The sequence below is a fragment of the Coenobita brevimanus genome, chromosome 41, assembly GCF_032717465.1.
Source record: "Coenobita brevimanus isolate Jiangsu-jjx chromosome 41, ASM3271746v2, whole genome shotgun sequence".
Classification (NCBI taxonomy): Eukaryota; Metazoa; Arthropoda; class Malacostraca; order Decapoda; family Coenobitidae; genus Coenobita; species Coenobita brevimanus.
The window spans coordinates 11,971,009-11,983,882 of NC_136994.1; positions in this window are offsets into that span (position 1 = coordinate 11,971,009).

Here is a 12,874-nt window from a genome sequence, read left to right on the forward strand (position 1 = left end):
CTCTCTCTCTCTCTCTCTCTCTCTCTCTCTCTCTCTCTCTCTCTCTCTCTCTCTCTCTCTCTCTCTCTCTCTCTCTCTCTCTCAGTCTCTCTCTCTCTCTCAGCCAGCGAAAGTTCCACCCTCCCTCAAGTGCTGTTTCACGATCATCTCTCTCTCTCTCTCTCTCTCTCTCTCTCTCTCTCTCTCTCTCTCTCTCTCTCTCTCTCTCTCTCTCTCTCTCTCTCTCTCTCTCAGAATAGGAGAGAGCCTTCTGCTTTGGTATCCTGTTCCTCTAGGTCTGACGTTCTTAAACTTCTAGACCAAGAGAGATATCTTCCTGTCGATAATAAAGGTCGGACCAACTAGATGGGATAGCAATCAGGTTCATTCATGACATTTCACATTCGAAAAAAAATAGTTCATATTCATCAGGGGAAACGTCCGGATCCACAAACTTAGAGCATTTCATTTCATTAGCCTTTCATAGTTGTCTGCACACCGTCCAGAACTACAGTACTCTAAGATGTTTGTATGAATTTACCTTCTCGTCCACGCTTTTATATATATATTTTTTTAATATTGCTCGGGGGTCTATTACTCTCTTGGTTCAAAACAACATCCCATTTATATTATTTCATAATCCATCCACATTCAACTGAGCCTGGGACAACGACAACAATGATCCTATACTACAAGAATGTGCTGGATTAATAGCCTTTCCATCACAAAATGCTTGCAATTACCATTAGCATTGCTATTAAGCCCACAGTTACAATTTCTGACAAAAGAGTCGAAAAAATTATATTTGCATATTCTCTTGGGTCGCGATTTGCGACAATTTCTCGGTGTTGCGTCGCGAGTTTTTCTTTGGTATTTCCCTGACACTCCCTGGGCTTTCCCCAACCTAATCAAAAAAGAATTACAGTAGCTCGATGTCTATTATCGTTCTCGTGAAAGAAAAGAACAAAGGCATCGACACACACACACACACACACACACACACACACACACACACACACACACACACACACACACACACACACATACAGACTTGGTTTTATTATTTACATTATGTTTTCTCTGCATCCAACCGAATCTTGTTTAACATTAGGAACAGGCAATTAACAAGAAATGTGCTATATTACCCCTTGTATGACACACATGTGTATTACATTACTCATATACATTAGTTCCGATGTATATGTATTACCTACCCATGCTAATTCTTATGCTAAGTTCAGGATTACTATGACTTGTGGTATTTTACCCCTTGTATGATACATGTGTGTGTATTTTGTGTAATGAGTTTTACATTACTCATATACATTAGTTCCGATATATACAGTATGTATTACGTACCCATGCTAATTCCTATGCTAACGTTCAGGATTACTGTGACTTTCTACCCACTCTCTTCCCAAATTACTTTGATATAACTTCCTATAATAGTTTTTGTACCACCCTCTTATTCATTACTTTCCCGCACAACATAAAAGTATGATATTGCTATATTACTCTTTGTTTTATTACTTTATCTGAATCCATTACTATCCTATTACATAACCCTACCACTATGTCCCCCCCTTTCTTGCTCCACTGTACACTGCGCACTCAATATTCTCCTCACTCTCATCATGCTCATCCTCCAACTCTCCCCTGACACTCATCTGTTCTTTCCTTCGTATTGGCTCACTCTTTTACCCTCACATTTTCTATCTATTCCCTCAGGCTACAGTTAGGGGGATCGTATTCTGGATATCTCAGAAGCCTTCCGGCACTATTTCCTCACTATTCTTTTATCTGAGCTTGGTTACCCGAAGTTTTCTTTACATGGTTTTTGAAGGAGGAGTTTCAGAAAGGTTTCACCACTAGGTTCCTTCTTTATGCACTAAAATAAGCAAAAATGGTAACTCTCATCCTCCTTTTTACGTTTAGCTGTTAAGGTTCTACACGATATAACCCTCAACTTTATCATTCTTGCTACTCTCAGATGGTTATATTAAAATTAAAAGTGGCCTTTCATTGTTTAAGGGTCGTACTCTCATAACGTTGGTAGGCTTTCAGAGACCTTTTTCTTATCGGTGCATACATGCTTTGGCACATTAGTCATCTCCTGTATGTTATTTATGAAACCTATATCGATAACTCAAAGTATTCAATGACACAGAAGAGAGAGGAACGTCTTTCTTATATAGGTAGATAGATAGATAGATAATGAAACGGTAACTCCTGTATGTTATTTACGCAACCCAGGTAAATCCTAAGAAATACCAAACAGAACCTCTTCCTTAACGATTTACGTCTGTATATACGCGCTAATTATATATCTCTTCTATGTGTTATTTTGGCAATCTGTGTCATCAATACAACGGATTAATCAACAAAGACTACAGCAGCACCTCCTTCTCGGTCTATTCGTGCATATCGTCCGTTAATTACCTCTTGTATATGTTATTTACGCAACCAAAGTCGATAATAAAAAGGATTTAATCAACCTGCAAGGGAACAAAAGGTTGCAAAACGCAAAATAAATCGTTAAATATGCTTACAGTCTCTGTAATGAACGAAAACAGTGACTTAAATGTAAAAAAAAAAAAAAAAAAAGTCTGTGGTCACTGTTTAGCTGCTTATATCTAATGTCTTTCATATTACCTCCAAGTGATTTTATTTCACTTGGGAAGGACCTCCCTTCATGAAGGTGTTAATGAAGGGGGTATCTAAGCTTCCCATTTCAAGAAGTCTCACCTAAGCTGAGTAAAATACCTTGAAATTAAACAGGAACATAGTGAAAAATACGTCGTCGGATTCTAACCAGTAACGACAACACAAACCATCAATATTTTGCCCTTGCCACAGCAGACAATAATTATCAACTCACAGCGACTGCCAAGAAAAAAAAAAAATTGCTTTCGTTCAAATGCTGACCATCTTCACTGATCGTAGTTGACAATGCACTGCTGAATATCTAATGATGAGCAATGGACTCTCTCTCTCTCTCTCTCTCTCTCTCTCTCTCTCTCTCTCTCTCTCTCTCTCTCTATATATATATATATATATATATATATATATATACCTAGGCTGCTTCCCCCAAGGGAAGGGAGGTAGCCGAGACAGGACGACACACACACACACACACACACACACACACACATATATATATATATATATATATATATATATATATATATATATATATAATACCCATGTAATACCTCCCGCAAGCCTTTAGATGAGTTATCAATTAGACGACTTCATTTGAATCAGAGGAGTCCATTCACTTTACCTAGCTGTAAAATTGTCATCTCTCCATCTTGAATATCGAGTTATAAAGTTCTAACAAAAGAGTAACTCCATGATGGTCACCAAGAAAAGCTTAGGAATGGATGCAGAACCGTAGTATTGTCTTAGGTTGCCACTGAGCTAGCGAAATAAGCTACAAAAAGACGAAAGTCGCCACCGTACTAAGATGAATGATCTTAAAAAGGGTGAAAACTATCACAATTAATGAGGTGTATTGAAATTAGAATAAATGTACTTAACGCGGCCGAAGAGAATTCTTATATTGAACACACAGAAATATACTGCAGTCAATGGTTAAAATCTGTCTTTATTGTCGCTGCGCGTTTTGTTGAGAGGTAGTAAGCACTTTACAGTGGTTAACACGAATTACTCACATGGTTTAAAATGTTTTCCCTAGATCGCTGGTTATTAACTGAAGAATAAATCTACTGCTGATGGTGCAATGTGGTGAAGTTAGACACATGGTGAGAGTTGTTCTTTGGTGCGGGATAAGGGGCTCAGGCCCCGCACGTGTTGGTCATCTTTCATGATGGGATTGCTTACACTACAGAAAGGGTAGGAAGAGAAGTCAGTCTGGAGATTGAGTTTGGAGAGTTAACACATAGAGTCCGTGAGTTGCAGCTGTGAGTGTGTCACAGCCGTGGGTAACAGTAATGTCAGTAGCTACACGCCATGTCCCCACGAAGTCATAGACCCTCACCACGTAGGTTATGTCATCACATGTGGTAGTACTAAGTGTGTAAGGATTGATGTAACTGTGGCATACACATGTGTGTATGTATACTAGTAATTATGATGGATATGATAGACCAGTGTGCTTAAAGTGCTGAATATATGATGTTCATGCTGTGTGTTAAACGCTAGGCAATATGGATGTAGAGCCTTTCTCTGTTGTTGCAGGTTTGACATATATAGGAACGAATCCAACTAGCGGGTCCTGTTATTATCCTGAAGACTAGGGTTTAGTAGTGTGACACAGTCAAGCGTGAGGTCTGTCAACGAGCAGGACCTGCAGGCTACGAGTGTAGTTTACTACGAGACGATAATTCATCTCAAGGAGCAGCTGGGCGAGTCGGCCTCCCGATCATCAACATATTGACAGTGACGGGTGTTAGGGCCAATCCCGACCATGTGTGTGCTTCACGCTATGTGCACACGCACATGTCCGCGTATATGTGCGCGTATGGTGGACAGAAACAGTAGTGAACATCGAGTAAAACATGAGTGTGTTTAACCGTGAAGGAACAATGTCGTGCTTGTGTGCGTGAATTGTTTGCACATGTAATAATGTGCAGATGACAAGTAATATACGGTATAGCCTAAAGATTTATTCGTGGGTGAAAACAGTGTGATACGGTGACCCTTCGTATCGTAACGTGGAGACAAGGTACCTGTTATGTGAATTATTAGTACGTGAGGTGATGTGTGCAGATGATTAATATTTTGAGGTATTGCCTACAGATTTATTTGTGGGCAAGAGAGTGCGGTACGGTGACACTTCGTATCGTAAGGTGAAGTTATGAGATATGTGAGTTATTAGTACGGTACGTGAAATGATGTGTGCAGATGATTAGTGTTTTGAGGTATGTGGGTAAACAGTGCTATACACAGTACACTGCGGTATTGGAGGTCCGTAGACATTGAGCGAAACGCGAGGCAAGTGTGGGTAGGCTCGAAGGTACGAAATTAGATTGATTGATAATATTTATTGTTCTGAAAGTAACAGATTACTTAGACAACAAAAGGGGGTGATGAAGCTTGTCACACACCTCCCTCAACATACACTATTTTTTATGCAATTGGTGGGTACAAAATGGTGCCATTGAATAATTATTAGCTATATCAGGCGTTGAAAGGTGAAAATGGACATATAATGTATATTACATACAGGAGTGAATAATAGAAGTAGGGTATCAGGGAAGTACAAGATGATAGCAGTCGCTGCAGCCAAAGCTGCTGACGGCGCACCGCCCTATCAGTGAGGCAAATGGGGTCAATGAGTGATGGGAAAAAACACTCTTCCACTCGACATCACACGGTCCCTCTGGCTAGCTCTCTCCCAACTTCACAACTCTCTAGTTATTTAATTGTTCTATACAAGTTCATCGGTGGTACACGCCAGTGATTTCCTGTGCATTTTCTACTGTGGTATATTTGATTTTTTTTTTTTTTTTTTGTTAGGAAGAAGGAACCAAAGGCCAAGAGCCCGCAATAACTGTTCCTTCCAAGAGAGAAACAAAATACAATAGAGAGCCAAATGCAAGATCCGATCATTTCGAGATGCCTGGACACACTGCGTTTGAAAGACTGGAGATCATAGGAAGCAGGAAATACAGATAGAGGGAGACAGTTCCAGAGTTGACCTGTTGCATAAATGAAGGACTGAGAGTAACGGTTAACTCTTGCATTAGAGAGCTGGACAGAAAAGGGATGAGAGTTTGCTGTTAGACGGGTGCTACATGCCTGCTGTAGAGGTGGAGGTATGCAAGCAGACAGTTCAGAGAAGCAGTGACCATTGAAGTAGCAATAGAAAAGACATAAAGATGCAACAGTGCAGTGAAGAGACATAGGTTGAAGGAAGCCAGTAAGAGGAGTAGAGTTAATGAGACGAAAAGCCTTTGACTCCACGCTATTGAGAAGAGCTGTACGTGGGGAATCTCCCCACACATGCGAGTTGTACTCTACACAGGGGCAGATAAAACCCGTGTATAGAGTCAACATTTGTGCAGGGGTAAAGAAGGAATGGAGTCGGCTTAGCACACCTAATCTCTTGGAAGCAGATTTTACAAGAGGTGTAATATGATCTTTCTAAAATAAGTCCCGAGTGAATGAAACTCCAAGCATGTTCAAGGATGATACAGGATTAAGCTGAATATTATTAAACATTAGTGGGTACACCTGTGGAAGATTTTATCATGTTGATAGGTGTAAGAACTGAGAACTGAGTCTTAGATGCATTAAAAACAACAAGATTATTTTTACCCCAGTCAGAGATATGAGCAAAGTCAGACATTAGGTGTGCCAAAGCCTCATCCCTTATTTGCTGAAGTAACTGCTGAGATGGACGTTGCGGGAACTACATGGAAAGGTGAAGAGTGGAGTCATAAGCGTACGAGTGGATAGGGTTAGACGTACAGCTTAGAAGGTCATTGATGAATAAAAGGAAGAGAGTTGGTGATAGGATAGAGCCCTGAGGAACACCACTATTGATATATCTAGGAGAAGAACGATGGCCGTCTATAACAGCAGCTATAGAACGATCAGAAAGGAAGCTATAGATGAAGGCGCAGATAGGATAGAAACCGAAAGAGGGCGGTTTGGAAATTAAAGATTTATGCCAGAGTCGATCGAAAGCATTTGAAATATCAAGTGCAAATGGAAAGCTTTTGCCTAAGTCCTGAAAGGAGGATGACCAGGCGTCTGAAAGGTAGGTGAGAAAATCGCCAGTGGAGTGTCCCTGACGGAACCCATACTGGCTATCAGAAAGAAGGTTGTGATAGGAAAGATGCTTTAAAATTTTTCTGTTAAGAATTGACTCTAAAACTTTTGAGATACAAGATGTTAAAGCAATTGGACGATAGTTAGAGGGTTGGAAATGGTCACCCTTCTCTGGGACAGGCTGAATGAAAGCACACTTCCAGCAAGAAGGAAAGTTACAAGTTGATAGACAAAGGCTAAAGAGTTTGCCTAGGCAGGGTGTAAGCACAGTTCTTGAGAACAACAGGAGGGACTCCATCAGGCTCATATGCCCTGTTAGTACTGAGGCCTGTGACGGCAGAAAATACATCAGCTGAAGAAATTTTAATGTCAGTCATGAGGAAGTCAGAGGGGGGAGGTGATGGAGGAACAGCACCGGAATCGCCTAAGGTGGAATTGGAACAGAAAGTCTGAGCGAAGAGATCTGCTTTATCAGTAGAAGAAATAGCTACAGAACCATCAGAGTAGAAAAGAGGAGGGAAGGATGATGAGGTAAAGTTGTCAGAAAGATTTTTGGCAAGGTGCCAGAAGGAGCGGGAAGAATTCGAGTTGGAGAGTTGAGAACATTTAGTACAGATGAAATTATATTTAGCAGAGCAAAGAACAGACTTAGCATGATTCCGGCCAGAAACATAAAGATGATGTGATTCAGGGGTGGGTTGGCTCCGGTACCTTTTATAGGCCCTCTCCTTGTTGTGAACAGCATTAGAACAAGCGTGATTAAACCAAGGCTTTGTTGCATTAGACAAAGGATATGAGAAAGGAATGTATGCTTCCATGCCCAAGAGAATAACCTCCGTTATGCACCAGGCACACTCAGATGGCTCCCGGCCATGGAAGCAATAATCATTCCAGTGAAAATCAAAGAAGTACTGCCTGAGAGCCTCCCAATCAGCAGTTCCAAAGTGCCACAGATGACGTTTCTTTGGAGGGTCCACAGGCTGTACTGGTGTGATAGGACAGGTTAAGGTGATAAGGTTGTGAGTGGAGGAGCCCAACGGAGAGAAAAGATTAACAGTGTAAGCAAAATGATTCGTTGTAAGGTATAGGTCAGGTATGTTGGAGCTCTCTCCAAGGAGGTCAGAGATACGGATAGGGTGCTGTACAAGCTGCTCTAGGTCATTAAAGATAGAAAAGATGTAGGCTTTTTCACTAGGTGGATCAGTGAAAGGGGAGGAGAGCCAAAGGTGGTGGTGAACATTGAAATCTCCTAAAATGGAGATTTCAGAGAAAGGAGAAATGGATAGAATGTGTTCCATCGTAAAAGTAAGATAGTCGAAGAATTTTTGATATTCAGTAGAATTAGGGGATAAGTAAACAGCACAGATATGTTTAGTCAGAGAATGAGAGGAAAGCCGAAGCCAGAGTGTAGAGAATTCAGAAGAATCGAGTTCAGGAACACGAGAGCAAGATAAGTCGTTGAGTATACAGGAAAGGGTTTGCTGTCAGTTGCCTCAGACAGCTGAGTCAGTTAGAAAGAGAGGGTGAGGTTTAGAGGAGGAGAGGTGGTGCTCAACAGAGCGAAAGTTAGAGGAAAGGCCGCGAATGTTGCAGAAATGAAGAAGTGAGTCAGACAGTGGTTCCAGGCACCTCGAGTCGTCACCAGGAGAGGGACGGAAGGTGGAGGCATTTATGGTCCCCCCCCCCCCCGGGAACTCCAAGGCTGAGCGTTGAGTAGCCATGATTTTTATTTTTGAATTTTGGAAAAGGAAGTGAAGTGTGTACTGTGCATGTAGTTTGGTGCAGATAGAGAAATTTGTATTGGAGAGCATGCTGGCCTACTCTTTGTGTTACTGAGACACTGAAAAAGTTCAGCAACGGGGAATGGTCAGGAACTAGTCTTGAGGGCTGATGAAACGGGAGCTCCAGCTCTCATCAGCTTTCCATCCACCTCGGGAGTACTGCCCTGCTCGACTGGTGCTACAGTCTACTCCTCACAGTGGAGTTTAGCGGCAGTTGCTTGGTTGTTCGGAGTCCGTGCGTTTTAATGGAGATAGCCTTTATCATTCTTTTTCTGTTCCTGCCCTCCTCTCTTCCTATTTCTCCCATCCTTCCTATCACTTCTTATTGCTTTTCTTTCCTTTACAGGTGGCTTTACATTGAGTGACAAGCCAAATGGTTTCCTGTAAGCCAAGAAACCATTTACAACGCTGGGTGGTAACCATATAACCAAACCATACGTGCTCCCTACGTGTCAGCAAGTGGGTTGGGGGAGGGTTAGTGCCTCTCCCCGTAAAACAAATAACTTAAAGTCAAATGGCCACCACTTACGGGATTCTGGCGTCTGGCAATAGATAGACAAGGTACGTTTAATACTGAGTAACACCATTTTGTATCTATACTGCTTTGTGTTGTTCGTTTATTTGCCCCTGACCCTCATTTGTACACCGTAGTGTTTTATCCTTTACACTGGCTGGAGGAGGACATTTATTAGCGACTGTGGCTAGGTAGCGTAGAGCTTGATGAATGTTGCTGGTCTATGTAAGATAGGTAGAAGTGTTAATCACCCACGTATGTAATTAGATGTTAAAATGCTGACCATCATCGGAATGAGATGCCTACAAATCTGGCAATAGTCAGTTAATGACAAGGTTATCCTGTAAGAGTGTAATGTTACAAAGGTGTGTAGCGTAAATGGGTGTTAGATGGTCCAAATGTTGGGTCTGACGAGTTAGGTAAGTGCGCTATGGAAGGAGTATGCAAAACTCGTATGAACGACGCTCAAGTATTGCAACTGATGCGCAAGGTTAATGCAATATGATCCTGGAGGATGAAGACAAGAAGAAAGGAGAAACAACATGGTTTATATAGGGTAAAGGAATCCAACGGCGAGAATGTAGATGACAGGATAAATGAAGATATGGTGAAATGTATTGATTTATTTGAGAACTCCCTAGGTATGAAAACCAGGAGTACAGGATTGTGAAAGTAAGAGGACTGGGGAGAAGCAGGGGACGGTCAAAGAGACAAACCTCTGTTGGCGGAGATGACAGAAGAAAATGAAGGGTGGATGGTTCTGAAAATGCTAGAAATCTATATAAATAGAGCTGGGATCCTGAGAAAAGGAAATTAGAATATACAAGGAAACGACAAAGGAGGAAAGAGACGATGGAAAAGGATGCAAATCTAGAAATGAGACAAAGAAGAGAAAATGGAGAGCAGAGTAAGTACATAAAAACGGCAAGTTGTGCAGAGTAAAAGCGGTAAAAGAAAGGAAATAGTTAACAAATAAATGGCCATAAGAAATGTAATGGAGTTTATACTTGGAGTAGGGAAGACGGGAAAGTGCTGTGGACCTTTTATTAGTTAAATAAGAAAAAATGTACGGTTGGTTTACGGGGAATGAAAATAGATAAGGACAAAGAGAAGGTAGATGTAAACGACCACAAGTTAATAGAAGCAAAATTCCCAGTAGAAACAGAGAACATAAATTATAATAGTAAAGGAAGGAAGTGGGAAGAGACTGCATATTACAGTACAGAAGCCCGAGATGGAGGAAGAATTGCCAAGGAATGACCGTGGATACTACCAGGAAATCAGAGAAAGGGTTAATCCGATTAAAAGGAAATGAAAGAAACGAGGAAGAAAGGGGAAAGCTAAATTAAAGATACTGAGACAGACAGACAGACAGACAGACAGACAGGTATAGGGCCTTGTGTGTGGGGCGATGACAGCACATGAGAAACTGATTAGGGAGATCAATAAGGACATGAGTAGAAAAGGTGGGGACACATTAATGAACTAAGGAAACAGGAAATTAACAAACATGACAGGGTAGAGATGTATGATGTATGATAAGATAACCAAGGAAAGAAGACAGAAGATTAGGAAGCTAAGGAAAGGATAGTAAGATTTTGGAGTGGGACTAAAAAAAAATGGGAAAAATGAAATTAAGCTGGAAGATGTATGGAATGAGGAATGAAAACAGAGCTACAAAGAGAACATGGAGGGAGAACACATGGATATGGTGGGAAAAATAAGAAGGGAAATGCTATCACACCCATGGAGAAAGCAGAAATGACGTAGAAAGAAATGGAGGTTTCCTTGAACAAGTTAAAGAGAAAGGTAGGAGGCCCAGATAACACCGGAATGGTGTAGTCAGCCAAAAAATTCGTGTCTTCGTTCCGCACCCCGTAAATATTCGAATAGATAAGTAGAAGCAGCAGGGATAGCTTCACAAGTCTGGCAATTGTGTCAGACCAGACGGTGGTGGGGGTGAGTGGATTGGGGGAGTGTTGCCGGTTTGTAGAATTTCGTCTGCTAATGTGGAAAAACAAATGAAAGACGAACATGGATGATGACAGGCGGACGTCATTCCACACTAGTGCGGATTTTTTTTTCCACACTACTCGTTCGTGATTTTTTTTTTTTTTTTTAGCAATATTGGGGATTTTATCCTGGCTGGCAGGCATTAACATGTATTGTTATTCAGACCTTTCATTGTTAAACTAAAGAATATGTAGTATTACTTTGTCTGTAATACTGTCATTATAAATAAGGAATAATACATCGTGGAACACAGGCAACATGCACCCATCCGGAGATGTCATTACTTCTTACTGAAAAAATTACCTAACAAATATTTACGAGATAGGCTACATGCCAAACAGTAGCATTTCACACTTAGTTTGTACTAGTAAAGAATGCTGTGAATCGTGTACAGTTCATCTACTAGAAAACTTGGATGTGGATAAACTTTCTTGTCTCTTGATTGGTTATTAATCAACATTTGCTGAATTATTAACTATCTTAATCTTTTAATGTTCTTACACTTAAATCATAGTATTTCTGACGTCATTATTAAGGCGTCTGGCAATAAATAGATAGCTAGATTATTAATACCCTGTCCTTCATTAATAACAGTACAGTATACCAAATTTTATGGTAGTTATACCAACAACACATCCTCTTTTATCCTGGTTACTAAACGAGAACGTGTGGAATAATGACGTCACAACCAGTGTGGAATTCACGGGAACTCCAGTCATGTTTACTGTATATCATGCATTACCGAAGGGTGGAAGCTGTTGGGAATAACATACTAGGTAATAGGGTTATAGTCAATTTTTATCACTAATATGTCGCTCAGTGTCTACATATGCATCATCATGGATGTTCACTCATGATTACTAATCTCTGACCACGGACGCATTCGAACACAGCCTCCGCACTAGTGGGCGGGGTAAAGAACTGTAACCAGGTGATCTGAAGCGTACTACTCCTCGTATCTTTGATATTACCATATTCTTATGGTTTCTCCTCCATATAATAATCTGTGTTTATTGACAAGGGCCGACATTTCATCAATCAGTCGGCAATTTAGCAGTTTCCAAGAAGTATAAAAACATGTGCCACTATATGTGGGTATTGGCATCACATATACCGTAATAATTATTTATGAATTAACGGCATTAACTGGCACACATTTTGACCAGAGGGGACATGCAGCTAAGACGTCGCGTAGGAATAGGGCAACCATTCCCACTGGATGGCAACGGCACAGATATAAATAAGATTAGATGCCGCATAGCCCATTCTTCAGTACAGCGGCTATGCGTCTTTGCGGCCGCCATGTTGGAGCGGTCAAGCATGTAATAGCGGGGCTTGTTTTTAGAGCGAATTCAGACTGAAAATGAATGTTGTTGTGGTGGAGGTGGTGATGGTGGTTATTGTTGTGGTGGTGGTGATGGTGGTTACTGCAGTGGTAGTGGTGGTTGTTGCCGTGGTGGTGGTGGTGGTGGTGGTGATGGTGGTTCTTGTTGTTGTTGTTGTGTTGGTGGTGATGGTGGTTTTTGTCGTTGTTGTGGTGGTGGTGGTTATTTTGTTGTTGTTGGTGGTGGTGGTGGTTGTGTTAATTGGTTGTTGTTGTGTTAGTGGTGGCTGTTGTGGTGGTGGTGGTTGTGTTAATTGTGGTTGTTGTTGTGTTAGTGGTGGCTGTTGTGGTGGTGGTTGTTGTTGTGGTTGTGGTGTTTGTTGTGATGGTGGTTTTAATTGTGGCTGTTGTGGTGGTGATTGTGGTTGTTGTTGCTGTTGTGATGGTGGTGGCGGTGGATGTTGTAGTTGTTGTGGTTGTGGTTGTTGTGGTGGTCATTGTTGTGATAGTGGTTATTGTTGTTGC